Source organism: Nipponia nippon, unplaced genomic scaffold (genome assembly GCF_047370975.1).
Source record: "Nipponia nippon isolate SJK-2023a ecotype South Korea unplaced genomic scaffold, ASM4737097v1 scaffold_5, whole genome shotgun sequence".
Taxonomy (NCBI): Eukaryota; Metazoa; Chordata; class Aves; order Pelecaniformes; family Threskiornithidae; genus Nipponia; species Nipponia nippon.
This window is the reverse complement of record NW_028262369.1, coordinates 18,685,456-18,709,367: the sequence shown is the minus strand read 5'-3', so window position 1 is coordinate 18,709,367 and position 23,912 is coordinate 18,685,456. Positions and strand designations below refer to the sequence as shown.

The 23,912-nt window shown below is 51.2% G+C and overlaps 1 long non-coding RNA gene across 4 annotated transcripts; it reads left to right on the top strand.

Annotated features, from left to right (window-relative positions):
- The first annotated feature begins 4,526 nt into the window (after window positions 1-4,526).
- Window positions 4,527-10,711, top strand: LOC148052065 (uncharacterized). 4 transcript variants are annotated; one of them, XR_015698915.1, is made up of 4 exons: window positions 4,527-4,577; window positions 5,395-5,527; window positions 5,650-5,725; window positions 6,605-10,711. It is a non-coding gene; the product is annotated as an uncharacterized LOC148052065 (long non-coding RNA). The 4 variants fall into 4 exon arrangements; XR_015698916.1 differs by having other exon boundaries at window positions 5,650-6,775; window positions 7,420-10,711; XR_015698914.1 differs by having other exon boundaries at window positions 5,650-6,775; window positions 7,331-10,711.
- The last annotated feature ends 13,201 nt before the right edge of the window (window positions 10,712-23,912 follow it).

The window sequence follows — 23,912 nt, the reverse complement described above, 5'->3', positions numbered from 1 at the left end:
ATTCTTACAGACCAATTTCATTATCCCGGGGGGAAAATCAGCATCTTGTTATGGATAAAATGACAATAAATGAAACGGCCATTAATTTACGATCTTGCCACACAGTGGCACTCAAACAGATTCCCATTAATGGCTTGTTATTATCACCTCCCATACAGGGCTAATAACAGTTCATGGGAAAAACTGCACCTGAGACCAGGGAAGGCGCTGGCTGCCGTGATGTGCGGGATCCCCAGCCCTGCTCTGCGGCCGGCGGAAGCTGGGGAGAGGCCAGATGCCCGCCCCTGCTTTGGGGCCTGGGGAGCCACTGGCTTTCTGGAGGAAGAGACGTCTCAGCAACAGATGCTGACGCAGTCCCTCCCCACGGGCTTTTTAATTCAGACCCTTCTTTTGCAAAGGCAAAGCGAAAACCGAGGCTGGGCCGGCCGCATCTTCCTGGGAAAAAAGGGACTGGGGCACGTTCATATGGGGGGCGTGCTGGGCAGGCAAGAACCTCGTCCCGCTCTCTGCTCCTTCCCTTCACACTGCAGACAGTCCCAGGGGGTTATCACCTGCTAACGAGTGGCTCCGTTAGGAAGCAATTTGATTTTCCATGCATTTTAATCCCACTCATGGCAAATGAACGTGTGGACTATTGCAGACTGAGGCAGGCGGGATCCCTGCCCAGCTGAAGGACCCAGCAGCAGGGTCCCCATGGTCCCCTGGGAGCCTGGCCCTGCCTGTTAGCGTTGGGCAGCAGAGAGGAGCCAGAACCGTGCTGCAGCGGGCGCAGTGCTGGGGAGCTGCACTAGCGGAGATCGATCGGCCGGGAATGGAGGCTGCCATACAGAAAGGGGAGGAAAAGCTGCCAGCTGGGAGATCGTCCAGGGGAGTGGTGTAAAAAGCTGTTTTTTCTGTTTGCTTGCAGCTCAAAAAGCCCAGAAACATTGGCTTGACATTAAACAACATTTCAAAAAACTTCAGCAAAGCAAAAAGCTCTGTAAAACATGAAACAAAGGCTAACCTTTCTATGTGGTCAGAGTACTAAATTTGGTCCAAAATGAAGAACCTAGTTTCCTTACTGAATTTGTACTTTTTAAGAACATTAAGTGGTGTCAGATGGAAGAGCCTCAAAACTTCTGCTTAAAATACTGTCCTTTTTAAAGCCAAATAAATTGACAAAACCAAACTCAATCTGTGAGAAGTTTCAATGTCATCTAATTTGTTTCTTTGCCACAAAATATTTCATTTGAAGAACTTCTCCTGGCTGCTTTCTCATGCCTGTGTGGATCCATGTACTCGGAGCTTGCTGGGGACTGCGCAGTCCCAAGCCCGGACACGATGCTGCGAGAGCCGCACGCCTCCCGCCAGGCAGCGGGAGCACCTCCTCGTGTGCTGCCCGTGCACCCTCCAAACTCTGTTGCAACTCCCGCCCCCGCTGCCCAGAGAGGGAGAGCGGAGGCTGGGAGGGTGCATTGCCAGGGAGAGGAGAGCCCTGCACCCAGGGCAGAGCACTCTGCCCGAGGCTGAGGGCAGCTGGCAGCGGGGCTCTGGACCGCCACGCTCTGAACAGCCAAATCCACTGCTTCTGCTCTGGGTAAATTATGTTTAATGTGCGTTTTGCTGAACACATTTTTTGCATGACGAGTAAACATGCTAGGAATTGGTCTTCATAAAGACATTTTTACAGTAATATAACAGTATAAATAAATGCTCCAGCATATCTCCCTGTGTCACTTTTATTTACATTTTAAGTGACCTGTTATTACTGACCCCTCTGCCATAAATGCCTAATTGAGAGGAGGCCACTGAACAAGCAGGGACGATGTGAAAGTGCATTATGCTAAATAATTCATAATGAGCACTGTAGTTGTTGCAGTGATATATGTAAATAGGGGATCCTTATTTTTTAACTTACAGTCTGGGTTGGTTTATGAATTTTAAAAGGAGAAAGTCTTCATTCTCTAGTGCAGAACTGAAGAGGGTTTCTTTTTCCCTGAAGTCCCATACCCAGTAGCCAGCTTCACAGGACTGACTGTGAGACGGGAAAAATGTGCTCTTTCTGTGATAGCACATTTTAAATCTATTTATTCTTGTGTTTTACTTGTGGCTTGGTGACTGTCCCTGTGGGTGCCACCTTCAGACCCAGAGGATGGAAACTGGCACCCGGGGGTGGGAGCCCAGCATCTGCATGTTGGGGCATCAGCAGAGCAGCCTTCCCTGGCGTCCAGCTGCAGAGACATCAGCCTTAAAAACCCGAGTCCGAGTTTCTCTCCAGCTCGGTGAAGATGCCTCTCCTGCAGGGAGGGAGTCATAAGTGAGCCAGTTTGCAGCCTGGACAAAATCCACGTGAGGTTCCCAGGCTCTTCCTCTGCAGCCCTGGGGTTGAAGCACTTTGCACTTGTCAGGCAGAGCAGAGCACCCCGGTCCCTAGGGAGCATGCCTGGGCTTGTGTGGCACTGAGACTCATGCACTTGTTACAGCTCACATGAGAAAAGTATTTCCCTTTATTCCACCTTTTAATTCAACGTCATGTTTTCTCTTCCTTTGTTATGAGAGTGGCATGAGAGGAGCTCCCAGACTGTCTCTTCAAGACCATTTATTATTTATTCATTCTGTTTCTGTCTTGTTTTTCTGTCTCTCCTTATTTGAGAATTTTTCCAGTCCTTGATATTATTCTTGTCCCTCTCTAGTTCTCATCTATTCCTACAATACCCTCTAGAGATAGGGTAATCACTCCAAGAAAATTGACTTGCATTCAATGGCAAAAAGCTTCATTAAAACCCAGTTAAGGTTCCCAAAGGTACCTTCTGTTCCTCAGAAATATTCAGCAAAACTCATACTTCCAGCAACACAGACTGAGGAGTTTCGGTACCACCCAGGCAAGGCTGCAATAAAGAGTGGGCTCCTCTGCCCTCTTGCACCAGCATGCATGTGAAGGTAAGCTCTGCACTCGAGCGCTGCTCGGGGAACCACCCTCCCTCTGTAACACACATGGTGGTAATTTTGCTTCCCCAGAGTTTAGGGTGCTGCCTACAAACCTGGCAACTTTACTCCGGGGCACCCTCTGGGAGTCCTCTGGACCCTCCTCCTGACTTCAGACCATCTGATGGGGCTTTTAGCAATCCTGCCTTCTGGCCAGAAAGGCTTTGCAGACTCGGGTGCAGTGCTGCTGGGATGCACCTTGCAGTTCTCCACGTGGGGCTCACCCTGCCCTGCCCATGCTCGTGTCGTGGTGGGGCGCAGAGGTCCCCACAGGGCATGCTGCCGTGAACCCTGACCACCTCCATGAGCCAGGGCAGTTTCTTCAGACCTTTGCAGGGGTGTCAGTGGCAGCCAGGCCTCCCCCCTGTTTGTGGCTTTGCATTTGCGGTGCCCATGTGCACCCCATGCCCGTGGCCGGTGCGGTTGCCCCTGAGGTGCTGCTGTGCTCCTACTTGCCAAAATTGGTGTCATCAGCATGTTTTGTAAATCACTGCTCACCCTCCCTGCCCTTTCCAGCTCATTAATATGTTTGTTAACAAACAGGACCAACTGCAGAGCCTTGACACCACTGCTGCTAACACACAGTGACAGAGAAATGGATGCTGCTGCCTTCTGCCGCAGCCAGTCCATGGCCTTCCCTGGGAAGCCTTGGGGCGGGCAGGGCAGGGCAGGGCAGGGCAGGGCAGGGCAGGGCAGGGCAGGACTGCCTCTGCTGGCAGGTCTGCCTGCCTCGCCAGCACCAGTTAACCAAACTCACAGCACCAGTGGGGTGAGCATTGCCAATGCATTCGGTACAGGGAAGCAGTGGCGTGGAGCAACTTGTCCACAGCGGTGCAAGATGTCAATGGTACCAGTGGGCTCAGAGAGCACATCTCTGGTGCCTGGCTTCGTGCTTTAACTGTTCAGGCCTGCCTTGTGTCCAGCAAAACCCCTCTGGGCTTGCAGGGCAGCCGCCTGGGGCAGCAGAGGGAATTTTCGGCATGAAGAAGAGGAGCCACGCGTGCGCTACATGAGGCTGGTGGGGAGGGAGCCAGGGCAGCTCCGGGCTGGGGCTGGGGAGCTGCTGCATGTCTGCATACACACAGTCTGTCTCAGGGGGCAATGTGGAGCTGCTGCGGGGGGGAAAGGAAGGAGGAACTGGGAAAGAGAATTTCTCCTCTGCTTTAGCTGTTCTTAATGGGACCTGAAAGTTTTCCTGGGGTTCAAGTAACACTCAGTCAGGTCTCTGTGCAGTGCTCCCTGCAAGCATGGCAAAGAAATTGTGTTAATGATCAGGGCGTGCATCATTTCGATACAGCAAAAGTCTTAATAATGTGTTTAACAGTGTGATCCAAGTGTCCAGCCTGGCCTCTCCAGTTTCTGCCTGGCTTTTTGAAGGCCGATGGAGGTGGACAGCAGGTGGAGCAGAGGTTCAGCACTGGAGGAGTCAGGGACTGCCCCGTGGAGGGGCTGCAGCTGCTGCCCATCAGGTCTCAGGGGAGCAGCTGATGGGCTGCAGGTGGCTGCTGGGCTCAGCTTATAAAAGGGGGAGCATGCCCTCCATAGCTGGTTCTGCTAATGGGCTTCTCTCTGCTCGCTCTGGTGGCTGGGGGTGCTGAGGACTTGCTCTCCAGGTAGCGTGCTGTCTGTGCAGGCTCCCACTGGGCTGTTCCCAGCACGGGGTGAAGGGGTCCTGCTTGCTGGGGGGCTCGGCAGAAGCAGTGTCCTGCAAGGGCCTCTGGCTGCTCCTGGTGTCGCAGGGATGTGCAGCTTGCTTTCCTTGTTCTGAAACAAAGCCAAAGCTGATAGCGCTTTAAATGGTGCAGGCTCTGCAAGTGAGCTTCCCAAACCCTGACCTGAGGATATGTCAGAGAGAATAAATTGTGCTTGTGTAGTATTGCCCAAGAAAGGCGAGGCTGGAAAACTTGCCTTAAAATAACATAGAAAGTCAGTCTCTTTCCTGCTGCAGCAGAGGAGTAATTATCACTTTGTAAAGCTTTTAATTTTTTTAACATTGCATATAAATACTGCTGCTCAAGAGTTCAGAGGCAGGGATTTTAAATCTAATCCACATTTAACAAGGCTATTAAAGAAAATGTTTAAGCTGCCAGAATTTAACTGATTACAATATTTAATAAATCTTACCCGAAAAAAGATGTCTTTAAAAAAAAGAAAAAAAAGAAGCAAGGAGCCAAGATCACATGGCTTTTATATATGCACTACTGAGAATGCTTTAATGGGAAATGGAAACCCAAAAGATGCAATAATCCTGCCAAAAAGGCCCAAATGTATTATAAAAATGTTTAAAGCTCCATTTGAGTTTTTCTAATTAACTTGATAATGACACCAGCATCCTCTCTCTATCAGTCTCCTGGAAGATCAGATGTTTCTCAATTGTTAGAGCAATTTTAAGAGTAGCGGGAAAAGCAAGGGGTTTTTCCCTTTCCCCAGGAGGCCAGGAAGAGGAGGACAACAGGAGGAAGAGCCATGTCTGGAGCCAGAGGGATGCTGGCGTGAACAGGGAGTGAGGGCAGCTGAGCTTTGGGATCAGCCTTTACCAGACCCATTTGGGACCGAGTGCGTGGTAAGTGCGGTGCCTGCCACATCACCTCGGGCTCGTGGTACAAGTCCAGGGGATCTCTAAAAGAAGCAGGACTCCACTAGGGAGCCCCACGTAAGCTGGAGCTTCTTGTCACTTTTCTGCAGGTCCTGTCCTGTTCTCACAGACAGCGCAGCGCCTGCGGCATAGACTTTGACAGAGCATCAGTGCCTGGATGGGTTGGTAGGGACAATCCCAGCATGCGAATGGGGGCAAGGGGAACTGGGTATCTGCAGGGAGGTGTCGGCCCCATCATGTTCTTCTACCACAAAGGCATGCAAACAGGCCCCAGTGTTACGTGCAGGAGAGGACCCTTGCTGGAGCCCTCACTGTAGCAAGCAAGCTTTCTGGTCTTGGTGCTGAGGCTGCTCTGAAAAGGGGGAAAGGCATGCCAGTGAATTAGCAGAGATCCACGTTTGGAGACTGCATTTCTTGTTGGCTGAGTCAGAGAAATGCCCCCGAGCTGTGGTGTATATTCTGTAGGAGATATTAACTGTAGAAAATCTGAGGTCAAGGAAGAGTCATATAATTTCATGGTTGAAGACTCTGGGCTGCAGCAGAAACCTTACTGATAAGGTGTTTGGTGTTGTAGGAGAAATGTTACTGAAGGAGTGCTGAATGCGTTTGGGGCAGAGGCTCAGCCCCAAACACCTGGGTGCGTGTCCTGAGCTTTGGCAGTGGCAGGAGCTGGGAGTGGCGGGGCCAGACCTGCAACTGCTCCAAGGATCCCAACTGGAGAAATGCTCTGGGGTTCTCGCAGCTCTCCACGTCCTGGCTGGCCCATGTGGGATGCCTGCCTCTCCCAATGCCAGCACCTGGGGAGTTCTGCTCTTGCTGCTCGCCTGGGCAGGAAAGGATGGTCTTGGAGCAGTACCAAATCTCAAAATGTCCACCGGTGTGGACCTGAGCTCATGAGCTGACTTCCAGGGTTGCTGCTGCCATTTGCTTCTCTTTGCTGATCTGGTCCAGGATTTGCTGTTCAATATCAGGCACCTTCTTGAGCCTTTCAACTGTGTTTTGTGGCTCTTGTTCTCTCTCCACAACTTTCATGCCTCATCGCAGCATAGGAGGGGAACAGATGTGATACTCCTGCTGTGTCTCCCCAAAGCTGCATGAAGAAGTCCTCCTCCCGGCTCCTAATCAGCGCCTCTGCACATCAGCCCATTTGGCCAGCGCCTCATACTGGGCCCTTCTGCTGCATTGCTTGTCAGCACATCTCGAGTGCTTCGCAAGGTCAGTGCTGTACAGGAGGCAGCTCCTCCTGCAGGAGCTGGCCCCTTGCCTGGCTCCCGGTGCCCAGGTCCTGTGCAGCAGGGCTGCCTGGTGTGTCTGTGTCAGTGACACAGTTGAGCAGCATCCGACCCGCGCTCGTCCCCAAGAGGGAACTCTTTGATGGGGAATCCTCATTGACAGACGCTTCAGCTGCTGCTTAATCCATTTAGCACGAGCTCTCTTGTGGAGCACGGTATTTCACTCAGAATGGCATGTGATACAGTGCCAAACACCTCACAGAAGCCCGTTACATCAGCGTAATTGCCTTAATCAGCCCAACTTGTAATCTTGTTGAAGGAGGAGGTGGGGATTGTTTGACAAGGCCTGTTTTCCATTGCTCCATGCCAGCTGGACTTATCCCTGACTGTTAAACCTTTATGGGTCCCCCTGCAAGCTGTCCTGTTGTTTTTCGTTGAGTCTGCAGTCACTCCCCAGAGGAGTCTCTGCAGCTCCCCTGTGGGTAGCTTTGCTCTTCAGCCTTTCTAAATATCAAGCTCTTCATCTGTTCCCTTATAGTTTTCCAGAGCGCTGCAATTCCCCCCAGCTCCAAGCCTGAATAGAAAGAAGCAATGAGCCAGACACTTTTTCCTTCTGCCTCTTCCCAGGTTTTATGGACATGAATTTTTCAGGCATGGGACACTGTGAGAAATGTTACCGTCACTGTTGTGACATCCTCAGCTAGTCACTGATTGAGAGCACTTACCTGTGTGCGACACAAGGGTTCTGAGTGCAGAACAAAAGTACCTGCTGAATATATGTGAAAAAGGTACATACAAATTGGCATTTTTGCTGTCACCCTAGAAATAGGATCTGCAGTTGTTGGAAATTTTGTCACCGAAAGTCTGTAATCTCCTCTGTCTGTCAGAATATGTTCTGCTGTCCTGTAACTTTTGTCTGCTTCCGAGAGCTCCTGACTTTGCCTGGACAGCTACTGCCTTCCTCCCATCTGTGTGGGCACCTGTATTTCCAGTTGCTTCCTCTGCTTGCCCAGGAGACAGCAGAAGCCTTTTAACGAAAATTGTCATTTTCTGCCTCTCCAGTCGCCCGCCAGCCACTCGACTGCAGCCGGGCCAGGACTGTGGAGGATGAAGGGATGAGCGCGGGGCATTGGGACCAGACATCCTCACCGTGCCGGCTGCGGTGGCAGCAGCACATCGCTTGTGTACTTCAGCTATTTACATAACGTGCCTGCTGAATGTGATGGATGTGCCTGTAATAGATGTGGGGCATGCCCGGTGCGTGGTCACAGCACTCCTTTACAAGTCTTTGGTGACAAGCGTTCAGACACATTCTTGTACTGTACAAATTGTCTAACGCTTGAAGCTGTCAGACACAAATTCATTAGCCAGGTATATTTTGAAGATGTAATCTCCAGGACCCAGCAGTGCTGCCTGCAGTCTCTCTGACAGCAGTGACACCGGCTCCTTGGGACTCTGCTGGCTGCTGTGCCATCGCCCCGTACCCGCTTGCCCGCCTCAGGGCTCCTGTGCGGCAGCTGCCCCCCAGCCTGGTGCTGTTGCCTCGTGATAGGTTTTTACTTCTCTACTTTCTCCTCCAGCTCAGTGAAATTTTATTTGCGCTGCCATATCTCTCAGTAGTGTTAATCTGCATTATTAAAACTGAGATTTACCACTACTTAAAGTTTTAATTCAGAAGCTTTTTCAAGGGCTATAGATCTCTTTCCTTGCCATGTTGCAGCACTTCAATCCTACAGCGCAGTGCGCCTGGCTTAGGGCTGTCGTGGGAAGACTTTGCAGTGCTGTGTTCTCGTGCCTAGGACTTGGGGCAGATTTGGTCATAATCAGACTCTCCTTGCTTGGCATTTTGTTCCTCAAAGACCAGCTTTGTGTGCGATGAGCAGTCTGGCTTGGCTCTGTGTTGGGAAGGGTCTGCTGACCAGGCAGCATCCAGGCGCTGAGTGTTTCTAACATGGCTCAGGAGGTACCTTTGCAGCATCTCTGCAGCCATTTAACAAGTGCCCCCAAAGAGACCCTAGCAAAATGGATCTGGGTCTGCAGCATGTGTTCATGTAGGCTTTGGGTGAGATGCACAGGCAATGCAGGGTTAGTGCTGAAAGCAGTGGAGAAAATGACTGCTATTTATGAGCATCTGCTGTCTCTGGTCTGGGCAATGTAAAGCAGCTCTGACAGCACGTGGCTGACTTGACAACCGTTGAGGTATTCACCTAATGCAGCAATTCCACAGCTTCAGTGGAATTCATAAAATGTGCCTCGACAGATTCCCTGAATCATCTCAGCAGGATGCCTAACCCCTGTGGAGACCGGGAGCGCGGGCGTTCCCCTTACAATAATAATTGTATTTCCAAAGCGTGTCTCTCCTGCCACGCTGCACAGGGCCCAGCAGAGACTGTTTCGAAAGTAAAACCTGCCGAGGAGTGTGCTGCATCCACCACACTCCGCCAAGCCCCAGGGGAGCAGGGCACGGGGGACCAGAGCTGCCTGAGGATGCCTCATCCTGTGGCAGCTGCAGGTGTTCCTGGAGCACGACTGTGTGTGGCGGCAGGGTGACAGGTGATGGGAGGAGGGCAGGAGCCAAGGGGAGAGCGGCTCCTGTGTGCAGGGGGTCCCTGCCCAGCACCCCATCCCCTGACCACCTGCCAGACCTGAACAGGTCAGTGCCCCCAGGGAGCAAACTGGGGCCATGGTGGCATGGGTGAGGACAACACCTCTGCAAGAGGCTCTTCTGCATTGACTGCTGCATCCCATCAAGCAGAGAAAAGCCCTGTTAACCATTCCTCCTGGAGGAGAAATAAGCCTTTTTAGAGATCTATAAAATGCTGTCATTTTGTAAAGAGTGGATGGTGAAGCTGCTGTGTACTGTCTTTCCCTAAGCTGGTACCGATGCCCTGGAAGCAGCAAGTCATGGCACGAAAGGGCTTTTTTTTGCTGGGGGTCAGCACATGAGTTGGGAAATGAATGGACTGTGTTCCCTTCCTGGGGATACGTGAGATCTGCTGCTGATGGCTCTCCTGTCACTGCTGCAGGTTAATCATTCAGCAGAAGCACCTTGCTGCTCTGAGGCAAAGATTTGACTTGTGCTGAAAAACAATAAAAGACCAATGGAGGAAAGTATCTTTGAGAACAGTAGGCAAAGAAAAATGCTAGCAATTTTGCATTTAAAAAAACAGTTTTTAACTGAGTCCTCATGTCTGTTTGTGGAAAATGGCTGTGGAAGCTGTGTTTCCTTGTTCAGAATTTTGCCTTGAATAAAATCAAGCAAATATTGCAGGAAGTTTAAAAACAACCACCTTTTCTAAAAAGCAGAGTTTTTTAAACCGCGATGTCCCCTTCAGTGCTGCTGCCTGTGCAGGGGTGGCTGGGACACGTGGCTGCTGTGGTCGGCAGGAGCTCTGCTCCCTGCACAGGGAACCAGTGGCTGGATGTGGGCCACCCTCCTTCTGCCACCACACATCTGCACCTGGGGGAACAGCCATGTCTCAAGCTCTGTGTCCAGACGGGCTCTGCGGGACCGGCTTCTCTGCTGGCTGAGCACCCCCAGGGGTTTCTCTGGGCCCTGATGCTGTGGGGGACCAGGATTCTCTCCTCGCTGTGATGTGGTCTGCAGGATCTCCAGACCCCCTGGGCCTGGCCGCGAATTGTCGCCTTCTAGACCTGACCCGTGGCATTCCCCACCTCAGCATTACCTCCTAGGGGGTTTCAAACTGCATTTGCATGTGTTAAAGAGGCTTCATGTGTCATACAGGGATAGATATTTTGAAAAACAAGATATCGATGCAAGTGTTGAGCCACTTTATTGGCTCTTTCACTTATTAGCAGACGTGGCTCCGTTCCTGCTGTTTGTGCTCGGAATGGATTTTTATTGCTTAATTCTCTGTAAGTGAAGTGCTAGCAAATTGTAAAATCCTATTGCTTAACATGTAGCATTAAATATTGAACTACCAAAAGAATCAATTACAGGTTTGGTCACTGATTAGCTTGACTCTTTATGGAATTTAACGTCGTCTCATTATAATTCTGCTCTTTAATTCAGGAAATAAAGCACATGTGGGGGGATAATGGCTGTGAGTAGCTCTGTTCCAGCTCTCCTGCTGGTGGGATGCTCAGCACCGTGGTGCCAGGAGGACCTGCAGAGGCAGTGGCAGGGAGGTGATGGCCAAACTGTGCTGCCTCTGGAGCCCCCTCCCCAGGCCAAGCCCTGGGGCTCTTTCGGGGTCCCCCAGTCCTGCAGGAGACATGCCTGAGCCTGAGAGTCTGGCTCTTGGTTTCTCTGCCCTCATTTTCTTGCCTGTGAAGGGACCAGGGGCTGCTCTGTGAGCCTGATGCACCTTCATGCTTGTCCTTCCTGCTTGCTCGCCTTGCAGTTCCCTGCAGCCTGGTGAGAGGCAGAGCTGCCGAGCTGGCACCTTCCTTGGCAAGGGGCCTTGTAACCTGCTCCCCAAGCACAGACCGCAACCCACCTTGCAACCTGGGGAACAGCCCATGTCATGGGCTTTGCAATCAGACTTTGATTATTTCATTACTACCAATGCCTGGGTGCAAAGTAACTTGTATTTGGCATCTGAAATACTGATGAGCCCTCTGAGCCTCTTGTCTTGGGGGAAATGGGGTAGGAAATGGCTGCAAATGGTTTGCAGGAGCCTTTCAGCAAAGGCCTGAGCTGGAGCCATGCGGCAGAAGACTTGAGCCTTGGTCAGATCACTGGAGTCCATCAAAGACCTTAAAAAACTCCGACTGGCTTCTGGTAAAATATCAATGTAATGACTCACGGCAAGTGAAAAATGAGGAGGTACCTGAGCCCAAGTTAAAAATCCTAGCAGAAACATTTAAATCAATTGTAATCAGTGTCTGGTGTCTCCTGGAAAACCTCCAAGGAAGGAGATGCAGGGAAAGCTGTACTTTTCTCTGGGGGATGGGGTATCAGTGCAGTGCCCCAGCAGACCCGACAGGAATGAGCCATGCAGGGGTGTGGGGGCAGCCTGCATTTCCCTCCCTGCATCTCCTAGTGCTGCCTGCAAAGGTGAGGGGGGAGGGCTTGCGCTGAGCTCCTTTCCCCCTCCTGCTTCTTCTCTCTGACTTGTGGCAGCTCTTGTCCTGCATGTGGCTCTCATGTCAGTGCCAGTTTGTGTAAAATCCCTCTGGGAAAAGGGCTGTGGACCGCAGCAGGGCAAAGCAGCTTTGCACCATTCTGGGGTCCCTGTGGCCTGGGGTTCCATGGGGCTGAGCCCCCTCCCTCCCCTGCCCTGGTGCTGCAGGCTGGGATTGCCTGCAGCCTCCTGGTTCCCCTCGCCAGTTGCTGCCTTTGCTGATGGACAAGTGCAATTGGATTTCCAAATTACACCAGCTCGGGTTAGATTCAATATCCCTTTTCTCTAGCCAGACAACCCTTTAATTCCTTTTCTTTTGATTGTGTGGGGACCCTTCTGTGCATCTCAGACCCTTCGGCAGGAAATCTTTGCTGCATGGAGGCTGCCACGTGCTGCCGCTGCAATAAACCGGAGATATGGAGCTCCAGTACAAATAGCGGGAGACCAGCAAGTTTTCCCTTCCAGCACTGAGATTTCTGGAGGCTCTTTCTTGTCTGGCTGAGCTTATCCCCCTTCCAGGAGAAGCTCTGTCAGCAAACTAATTTATAGCGTACTTGAGCAGTCCCCCTACATCCTGAGTGAGGATGGTTTGGGAAATTAAAGTTTGTAGGAAATGCATCAAAAATCTGATGTCCTCAAGCAAGACATCTGTTTTTCCAGCCATGAAAAGGGAGGCTATAACAAACTGCAGCGACTCGGGGGTCATCAGAGAGAGGACGGAGGAACAAACCTGCTGCCTGGGCTCGGAGTGGAGGGGGATGCGGTGCTTGCATCTTGGCGAGGGAGAGGTTTGGTCAGTGCCTGCGGTCTGTTGGCACTGGGAGCTTGGTGCCTGCCCGGGAGCCATGTTATGCTGTGCCTGTGCTGTACTGGGCACATTCCTGGTGCTGGCAAATAATAAATAATGATAATGATTATGGAAGCACTGTGGATGTGCCCCTAGGGCTCTGCAAAAAGACTTTTACATCAAAATCCAACGGGAACATTTTCCCCCTTGTCTAATTCACAAAATATGCCCATAAAAACAATAATTTATCTGTACAAGGGCAATTCCATAGGTATTTAAACAAAGATTGATAGCTGCTGACTGTATCCCATCCTAGCAGGGAGTGAGACCCAGTGGAATTCCCTGGGACTTTGCGCAAATGCAGAAGCATTTTCAATAATATTCATATTCAAAAATCATCAAATGACATGATATTTACTATTTGGGATTAAACTCTGGGACAGGTCTGGTCCCACCCCCACCTGTGTCACCTAGCTTGCTCACGACATCCCTGGGCTCTGGGCCTGGCTCAGCTCCTGATTTTCAGGAAAGGAGCTGAGAGCAAGCGCTTTTCCCTGTCTCCAGGTTTGACTTTCATATCATTGCTTTTCAACGTACTTAAATCTGTGTGGTGTTTAAAATTCAGCTATGTTTGTCGGAATTCAATTACCCCTGAAGATTACACAAAGATTATCAAAGTTGTAAACAGCAGAATATGCTCAGAGATCAATGAAGCGCAACAAAGACCACATTTAACAGGAGAAATAAAAGTAAGAGCATGCTGGCAAACTCTGACAGTGGAGCGTAATGTCACATCATCACGCTGAAGGTTGGAAAGTAATTGCAATCTATGTTATAACACAATATATCCCCACACAGATTTGCAGTCATGGAACACAATTTCAGCTCTAATATCCGAGCAATTCATTTGGTTTAAGCAGACCCAGGCTCTGAGGTGTTTTTATTAAGCACGGGTGCAGAGCATCCGCACAGGTTACGCGGCAGCAGCAGTGCTGCTGCCCACGTGCATCCCCTTTGCTGTGCACCCTCTCCTGGCAGCCTGCCAGCAGCAGAAATCCTTCGCCAGAGGAAATTCAGGGGTTTGGGACACAGGATGATTATCCTTAATACAAATGAAGCATCTTGCCGGTTTTCTTTGGATTTTTTTGGTAGGAAGGTATTTTCAGCTCTGCAGCCATGCCCGTGGGGTCAGAGGTGTGCCGGCTGCCTCCGCGACCACAGCGTGTGGGCACAGCCAATGCCTGTGCCAGCAAAGCTGCCCTGCTCTGGGGCAGTGCCCTGTCCCAGGGTAATACTCTGCCCTGGAGCAGTGCCCTGCCCTGGGACACTGCCCTGTCCTGGCAGAGGAGCTGCTGCCTGAAGAGCTTGAGGTGGCTGAGGAGCAGCAGGAGGGACTAAGGATGCTGGGTGCTGATCCCCAGCCCCCCTTCCCGGCGCGTGACTGTCCCCTCTGCACAGAAGGACTCTGCCGCGGGGCAGCAGGCCGTGCCCCGTGCGACGCTGTGCCCTGTGGGACTCCTTCCCCGCGAGCACCCTTCCTGGCCACCCCGGCTGCCTCACAGTGCCCCAGCAGAGATCTTCTCCGGCCAGCAGCACCTCCATCATGTTTTGTGGCTTTCCATTGTCATTCTGAAGGCAATGCAGCCAGCTGATTTTTCTTCTCTGTAATATATTGCCACTATAATACCAAGTCTAGCAGAACAATGAACTCTGGAGGATGGAGATACCTTCCTCCTGTTTTGCAAACTAAACATAATTTTTATTTGTGCTCAGATTTGTGGCTGCTGCGGGGGGGGCGTGGGGCGGGGAGGGGGGACGACATGGGGCAGAGGCCAGTGCTCCATCCCTGGGTCCTGTCCCGGACCAAGCACTCCTGCTTTTTGTCCCTGCGGGTCCCCAGCAGCATTGAGATGCAGAGGAGGATGCCTCCTTTTGTCAAACACCTCGGGGTTTCAGAAGAAACCCTTCAACCCAGATTAATTACTGTTATCTGTACCCACTGGGGCCCAGTCCACCTGCCTGTCTGCTGCAGCCAGAATGTGCCGAAATTCTCATTCCCTTTCTTTCTCTCTTTTTTTTTCTTTTCCTATTTACTTCTGCTTTAATCTGCATATTATCATCAGTGCAAAGACCTCTGAAATAACATCTGACAAATGATACCTATTAAAAAAAAACTCTGCACTGTCCTCTTTCACCGCCTTCCAATTTGGACTAGCACTATAACTATGCATCAATAGACAAGCAATATTATGTTAAGAACATGATAAAATACCAGCAGCTTCATAATGGCAGCAGCCAAATGGTAATTTCTGCTTCAGAAATTGGTCATTTATTTTGCTGGTCTGTTCTTACGTTCAAATTAGATGAAGTTTAATATACTGTAAAATTGAATGTATTCTATCCTTTTCAACAAATATGGCATGTATGAAATGATTTATGGGTCTTACAAACCTTAAAATGTTAAATAATCTCCTTTTTCCTGTGCCTTAAGTCAGTGATGCCAAATAGTTTAAGTACAGAGAAGCAAAACTTTATTAGCTCCCATCCTGATCATCACTTTATTTTGCTGCATTTACAGAGGCAGGAACAGTATTTAACATATTAGACTGAGTTTTAGAAGCAGCCATATTAATTGGTACATTAATTTTACCCTATTAACTGTAATTGGTAAGAAAGCGATTCTTCCCTGGTGAATGTTGTAATTTGTGTTTTAAATTTTTAATAAAGTCATGATGGCACTGCAGATGCCTAAATGAGGGTGTTCCTCTCGACTTGAACCTCCGGCCACTACTGCGCTCCCCCTGGCCGCTGCATCGCAGGGCTGCTCCATGGCATCCGGGAGAAGCAGCCCGCAGCTTCGTCTCTGCCCAGCATCCTCCCTGGCCTCTGGCTCTGTCCCCCTGCCCACAGTACCCCTTGGTATACCCCTCGCAGGGATCTCATATCAGCTCGGTCTTGTCTGAATCCAAATGTGCCTCCCTCTGTGCTTCCCCTGTGAGGAGTCACAGCGTCAGGTGCAACGGACTGGGTGGGCGTGAGGATGCTGCAAGGGCTGTGTCCCTTGACCTGCTGCTCACGGGTCTTTCCAAGGCGTGCGCCAGTGGGACGTCGAGGGTGCTAAGGCTGTGATAACCTCCAGCCCTGACTGAAGGCGGGCGTGCTGGCTGCAACTTGCATATACACAGCTTTGCTCCAGCCCCCACTGTCACCCTTGTGCAGAATCCATCCCAGCATCGTAATTGTGCACACTCTGGATTGCTCCAAGGGCTGGGAGAGCTTCTTGCAACACCTTCCAGCTTTGCACACATGAGTGTGCCACACGGCAGAGCAGGCAGTGAGATCCTCCTGTAGTGATTTGAATGCAGCAGCCCTTGGAGAAATCCCCGCAATCCCCTGAGGTGGGAAGCTTGTCTGAGTCTGAGCTGAATCTGATCTACAAGTTGCTTCCAGTGCAGACAAGGATATCAGCACCTTAACAGCATAAGGAGAAGGGAGACAACCTCACCCTGGCTGACATTGCCCTTCACAAGTGCCATCCCTGGGCTCTCTGCCAGCCCACAGGCGAAGCTGGCTTGCATGGTCCCGTGTCTCTGATCCATCTTGGAGCCAGCAGCACGAGGTCCCTCCATCCCTGCAGAGCCGAAACAAGCAGAGCTCTGACCCTCCTAGCTGGTGAGCAAGCTGCTCTGCTCAGGAGGCACAGAGCAAGGATTAGCATTCTGGATGGGTTCACTAAAAATTACTGACAATGTGCAAATCCCACCTTGATTTGAAAATAGGCATTTATACCTGTTAAATTCAAAGTTTTTGAGTGTCTCGTGGCATCCAAAGCTTGCAGCAGTAGCTTGTGTATATTCAGCTTTCTACAAGGCTGGTGACAGCAGCTCCTCCAAAGTGCAGGGAGGTTGGTTTGATGGAGGCTGCCCTCCCCTGCAGGGGATCTGCTTGGCTATGGGTCAGGAAACAATGCCCCTTCCCCACCCTGATAGCACATTAAACCCTCTCCTAAGGTCTGGCCCCAGATCCCAGGGAAATCACTGGGGCGACTGCCCTGGCTGTGGGGTGGGGTGATGGATGATGCAGAATCAGCCAAGGAGCAGAATGAGGGTGACTCCCTCCTGGCTTGTAGTTATTTAAAAACAACTTGTCTCCTTGCCCTTAGCCCTTTCTCTGTTTCCTGATCAGCAGCTTGTCCCTGAGGATAAGCCTCAGAACAGCACAATCTCCTGCAGTCCCCTGGAGCTGCAGCCCTGTGCACCAGCATTATAGAGAAGCCTTTTATTCTGTTTATTTGCTCTATATAATTTTTCCTGCTCTTGCTGACCCTTCTGGGAAGCGTTCCACCCTTCAATCTCCCTGCTGGGTGCCAGAATTGTTGAGCTTAGGCTATATTTGCATTTCATATCCTAGTTAAACCAACATCATCAAGGTCAGAACACACTGTTGAATTGGAATAGGCTACAAAACAGCCTCTGTCTTCATGGCACAGGGGCAGCGCAGAAACCAGACCTCCACCCACAGGGAGTGCCCGTCCTTGCCCCAGCCTGCTCCCAGCAAAGAGGCAGGGGGCTTCTGTCCCGGGCACTGCCCGCCCAGGCCCTGCGGCTACAGGAGTCCAGGCAGGGGCTGCTTCGCGAGCGTCTCAGGGTCCGCTCGCAGGCAGGTGCTTGGCAGAGGCAGGGGCTCAGCTCTGGGATTTGCTGCCCTGGCTCACAGGTCTAAGGGCAGAGCCCTTCGGTCAGCCCCAACTCTGGACAAGGTGCAGAGGGAATGTGGGGATGTTAAGGACGAGACTGCGTGGCTTTCTGCTGGGCAAGGCTGGCTGTTCCAGCAACGTCCCCTCTCTCTGGGGGCCTCCAGGGCACTCAGGGGCACAGTCAGGTGTCTGTTCCCAGCCAGCTCCGAGCTCTGCTTGGGGCAGCACTCACGCCTCACTCCCTTCCCTCCGCCCCACTGCTGTGCCTCCCCTGTTCCCAGTTCCCATCAGCCGCTCCAGCCAGGGAGGTTTCTCTGCTTGGGCTGCCCTCGCTTGGACCAACCCATCCTGCAAACCCTCAGCACAGCGCAACCATGGCCATGGGTGACAGTTCCCACAGAGGAGGCACAGAGCCCACATTTAAACATGTCTATAAAAGCGTATGCAGAGAAATAGGCAGAATGAGAGAGAAAATTCAAGAAACATAAGAAGTAACCCTCCTGCTTCCTGAAGGCAGCTGGAATTTATGCCCCATTTCAGAGCATAACCTCAATGCAGAGATGCTAATGTGCATCTCCACGTGTGCATGTGTGTTCGTCCAAACAGGCTTTAAAAGGCAGCAGCTGTATAGAGCACAGAGCTACACTATAATGATTTTTACATCCGTGCACACAGTCTGTCTTTCCTTTCATTAAGGAACATTTCTTATGGAAAAGTAGCTGGATTTCTGCTGTGAAAAAACAATTCTGCTCAAGACTGAGAGCTGTTTAGAATAAACGCCAGACACTGTGTGATGGAGACATTGCATGGAGACTTAATGCTGGTCACATCTCTCTTCTCTGCCAGTAAGTCAAGGATGTGTCTTTGCTATTGTATTTGGTGACTCATCTTTCAAATAATCATCTCTGGAAGAATTTCGTGCCAAGATGAAAAAACGCCTGGATCCTAGAAGTGTGTGTCTGTCTTTCCATGTGCACACCCTAGGAGGGAGCTGCGGGGCAGCTCTGCTTATCCTCCCTCGTGGAGGTCCGGAGTGGAGTGGGCACGGGCTGGCATGGCCCACTTGCTGGGGCAGTGCCTGCTTTGGGCACAGGATGGGGAGGGAATGAATGCAAATTCTGGCAGGAGGTAGTGCTGCCTCGTGCAGGTCCCACTTATCGTGATTTGGCTGGAGAGCAGGGTCAGGCAGGAGCCCCAGGCCACCAGCAAGCCCATGGTGTGGGGCAGCCGATGGCATTCTGCCATGCCTGTGCGTGCCCACCTGCCTTGGGACTGGAGCCGCGTCCGCACGAGCATCCTACCAGCACCTGGAGGCTTCCCTCATCCTCGGAGCAAAATATGCAGATTAGATGAGTAAGTGAAGTGCTGTATGCTAATTAATTCAACAGACTCACTGTTCCATAACATCAAACCTATACAAGGAGGATGTGCTGGAATTAGCTTCCCCTGGAAAACATTTCCTTGCCGCTTAACAAAAAGTTACACAAGCTTATTAAACACTGAACAAGAAGGTGAATACCAGAGAAGCTGTAGGTGCTGTGTGGGCTAAATCCGAGCAGCTGTGCCCACAGAGAGCACAGTAGTCCTCAGTGGCACTGGGAAGGCTCCAGCAGCAGGTGTGTGCCTGGTGATGCTGAAATGTGCCAACAGCATTTTATTTGTAGCCCCTAAGAAACCCATAGTGCAAACGGCATAGCCAGGCACCACGGGCTGTGAGCACCAGTTCCATCCGCTCCGTATCTCATCAGGGCAGCAGCCATATGCACAGCACTGTCAGCACACTCACAGGGGTGACAGAGCTGTTCTTCTTCAGGAAGCTTTAAAAGCGAGTCCGCAACCTGCTTCTCTTAGAGTACGTGCCAGTGGTAAAGTACACTCACATCTAAACTGAAACCCAGCCCCGAATCATGTCTGTTTGGGCTGCTCTGTGATTTAGCAGGGATAAAGCAGCCCTCAGTGCAAGAGAGGAGATGATAACATTGTGTGTCTTCATTAATAGTGGGAGCACCCTCAAATGCAGCAACGTGCAAGCACCATCCCGGGGCACCGCTTCTCTTTGCTGCCTTCCAGCTGTGCGGCTCCTTCTCCTGCTCCTTCTCTGCTGGGGTATGGGCTGACACCTCCAGTGCACACAGGTCTGTCTGGACCCAGACTGTCCAGCGCTTGCCAAGGGAATCCAAAGGGAACTGCAAATATCACCCGAGAGCACTACCAAAATGACTGACGGGGCTGCGGGTGCTCTCCAGAACACAAAACAGTAAAGCCCCACAGCAGGAGCATTTGCTATCACCTGAGCACAGCTGGGAAGAGTGGCTAGAAGAGACTGCTTCAAAAGCAGGGAGAAAAAGGGTTTAGCAGAAACGATTTGACAGCTGCAATCAGGCCAGGAACTGAAGGAGCTAAGGAAAGAAAGACGCAGTTGGGTAGAGGAGGAACGGTAGCAGGCAGTGCACGGCTCCTAAGATATCCTCTGCATGAGCACACACATTTAAATCTCCAGAAGCCCTATGCTCCTGCAGAGATCACTAGGCCAGCATGAGCACAGGGCTGCGAGTCTATTATTTGGCTTGGCTCTTTGCTTATATATTCAAAATGCAAAAAACCTTTCCCACCTGAAAAAGGGCATTCCACCTGATTGAGGCCAATGGTTCAACTCTGCACAGAGGAGTGATGGAAAGCTGCGGTTCCCAAACTGGCTATGCAGCACACGAGGTGCATGGGCACACAGGAACGTCCTAAAAATGCCTGTGTTCTTGCAAAGCACAGGCTTTAATGGGTAGGCTGCATCTCTATGTATAACGCCCTCCAAGAAGGTGAAGTTCAGCTTGTTGGCTCCACGTCATGGGAGGAAGATTCTCCTCTGCTGCAGGGTTCGTGTCAACACCAAGTCTGTCTCTTCTTCTCTGGTGCTGTGCGCTGGTTTGCACCTAGCACCTTTGGGAATGCCTGACCTGTGTGTGTCACGGTTATGACTCCAGCTCATATTGCTGTGTAGCTCTTGTTTTCTGTGTTTAAAATAATAAAGTGGATGCTGCAATTTTTGACAGGACCAAAGGCTGACTTTCTGGTTTGAGAGCTCTGCTGCTGCAAACAGAGCAAGACAGATGGACAAGCCAGTGGCATATGCCATTCCCTCTCTGAGTTGCATGAAAAGACATTTTCCCTAATAGAATGGGGATAAAATTCACAGTTCTCAGGGCGTTAGAGTATTTCTAATGTATGTCTCTGGGAACATGGGCTTGGGTTTTGGTGGTGGTTTTTTTTCCTTTCTTAGAGTAATTCTCATATTGTAAATCTAACAAATCTACTTTGCTACATAAGTTGTCATACCTGGAAGGAAAACACCAGACTTACGATTTTATTATTAAATCTTGCTAGAAGAAAGTGTTAGTTAAACTATTTTTCTATCTTACCCTGTAGAGATGGCCCCCAACTAAATGGATGAGCTGAGTATTTGCTGTTGTGTATGCACTTCAGCTCAGGAGCTGTAGCTCTCCAGAAACTGCAAAGCCCCTCTCAGCAGGACCTCCTCTTCTGTGAACTCTGACAGATTGTGTGAACTGGAAAGTGGCCAAATTGCAGCCCAGATAAAGGGAGCCTTTTTGCATAGTCACTAATGAACTGTCTTTGCACACTAGGCAGAGGCTGTTTTGGTGCCAGTGTTTAGGATTAAGAAATTGCCGCAGTTGGCTCAGGAGATGCAGTGGGCTTTTAAGGCAAAGCAACCTTCTGGACAGTAAACCTTTGCTAGACAAACAGGTCAGCCCACAAAGGGCAGCCAAAATCATTGGTGCTTGGGCAAAACATCATAAATTGCTTGAACTCCTTCAAGATCATCTGCTGAGAGTGGCTCATCTTCATCTGCCGGGCCTTGTAGTCGTGTTACTCCAGCAATGCCCATTGCCCACAAGTGCTTTCGAAGCCATGGGACAATGTGGAACAGACGGTCATAGTGCTGAGAAATTAGATTAAATTAGCAGGAATTAACTGTGATGAGACACTTCTTCCCAGGTAAACTGGGAACACTGAGGAAACAGAGCACTTCTCCATCCTCTACCACAGCACTGAACCGGGGGAGAGATTTCCTATGCAGGCATGTCATCCAGCCCTCCAGCTTGGAGCCAGGCTGAAGTCTGACCCCCATCCTGAGTTTCATCCCCTGGCTCACAGCCTGCTGAGCAGGGGGAGCTGGAGGCAGCGCAGCCTCTGGTGCTTTCTCAGCTTCTGCATCTGCCCTCCTGCAGGGCCTGTCCATGCATGGTCTGGCTGGAAAGGTCTCCGCAGCAGCCCCAGGGTGGGATGGGCTGCCTTGGACTGGGCCGTGCTCTGGGTCAGCCCTGGGGTTGGGGTCCAAGCACAGGGAAGATGCTGACCCCTGCTTTCCCTCCGTGCTCTGCACTGGAGGTTGGGTGCCCTGCTCATCCTCAGAGAAGGACGTATCAGGGTGCCATCTAGTGCCAGACCTGCCCAGTAGTGTGGGATGCTGGGGACATGGGCGCTGCTGCCCCAGGACATGGTGAGAGCAGAGCACCCAACTGCGTGGGACCCAGGAGCCCTGCAGCTGCAGTAGTGAGCTGTCACGGAGGAGGGGAGAATCCTTTCGCCATCTCCCATAGCGTGACTGGGATGTGCTGCATGGTCATGGACCACCCGCCCTTCCCTTCGTCACTGAGGAGGGAAATGATGGCAGTGTGGCCTGGATACAGAAGGCAATGGCTGCTTTGTGCGATGGTCATACACAGAGGGTGGCAGTGCCCACACACAGCAGAGCCCCAACTTGTTGGGTCTGCACGCATGGTATGGTTTCTGCTGGGAACAGCCTGTCTCTGCCAGAGACAAGGCCATAAACATTGCTTCCATGAGCAGGAAATTCCCGTAAGAGAGGAAACACGGCTGGGCTCTGGCCAGTGAAACTAAAAGCCGCAGGTCACAGACATGGTGAAAAACTTAAAAATATTACTCAGAGGGACTGATGTCCAGGGAATTGTCATGTGAATGGAAAGATTCCCTGAAAAAAGCTGAATTTGTCAGAGGACTCGCTCTCAGCTTCTTATTCTGCTCAGACAAAATTCTTCAAGAGAGGAGTGCGGTCACCCTCGGTGACCTGCGTATTCCTCACTCCTTTCATTAACTGCAACTTATTCTGTGGGTAGCTTTTGAAGGTAAAGGCAAAAATCATCCATTAGCTTTCCCTTGTTAAACTGGGGCTGAACCCCAGCTGAGTCCAGCTGCTGGGCAAGGCTGGGTGCTGTGCAGGGCCCCTGGGGAGAGGGAAGGATGTCAGTCCCCAGGGAAGGACACCAGAGCACCAGCCAACCTGCCAGGGTCTGGGCTGATGGGGGGAGCACCCAGTGCGCTTATGGCTTCGTAACGCCTTGTCTCCTCCTGGGAAGTGTCTCCCGCTGGCACTGCTGTGCTTCGTTTTGCCTCTGCTAATGAGGGGCTGCAAGCCTGGCGGCTCTGTTGTACCTGCCGCTCAGGCGCCCAGCCGGTGCACCAGCGCGCTTGCTGCACGCTGGCCCCACAGACTCTCAAGACAAGCTTTGAAGGATGCTTACACTATTAATGGGGAATATTTATAACTGTTTATCTCTGTCAGTTGGGTGGAAAAATGCCAGATGTGTCGTTTGCCTTCATTACACAGACATCTCTCGCGTTATCTGGATCAGTGCTTTTAAGCAGTGTGTCACTACTAGGGAAAAGCTCATTTCTTCTGTGTGGTGTTGACGTTTATAGGATCTCCCTTAGAGAGTATGGAGAGCAACACCTTGGAGGCAAGACTCTGTACAGGACAGACCTCTGTCCTCCACTGCTCTGGATATTAGTCTCGTGGAAGGAAAAGGGAGTAGCAGAGCTGAGAGCCTTCTAACTGGGGATCCAGAGCAGCCAAGGCTGCCTGGACTGGGCACTGCAGCCTCGGAAAGCAGTACCCTATCCCTTGGACTGGCTCATTGGGGATGGCTGCAGGCTGGCTTCATGCTGTGGGGCTCGGCTGGCTCTGGGTAAATGCAGCCAGGCATGGGAAGGATGGGTGGAGTTGCTGGCACCAAGCAGGGCTGGTGCCGCTGGGGTCGACTGGCCGGAGAGCGGCTGCCCCTTCACAGGGCCATGATGTGCTCTGCCACCACGGTGCCAGCACCTCTGGGGCAGGGGCCACCCTGGGGCTGTGTCCCATGCTCAAACACAGGCTATAGTGCTGTCTGCTACTTAAGGTTACAGGATTAATTACCCTTCTTGACAACTGTAAGGTCCAAACGGGTGCACTACCTCAATACAGAAGCTTCTGTAACTGTTTCTTGGAGTTGATACCACGTGCCACCCACCACCACTTTGGAGGCATGAGGAAACCCACCAGACAGGGCCGTTTGTAAGCTGTGAGAGCAGGTAGGGGCTCTCAGCTGGGCAGGGGGTCCTGGAGAGCACAAACACCCCATGTGCAAGAGAGGCAACTGAGAGTCATGCAGATATCCCTTCCAACACAGAACAAGGGAGAAAGATAAGAATGGCTTAAATAGAAAGAAATTGTCTCCAAATAAAATGTTTTTCCTCA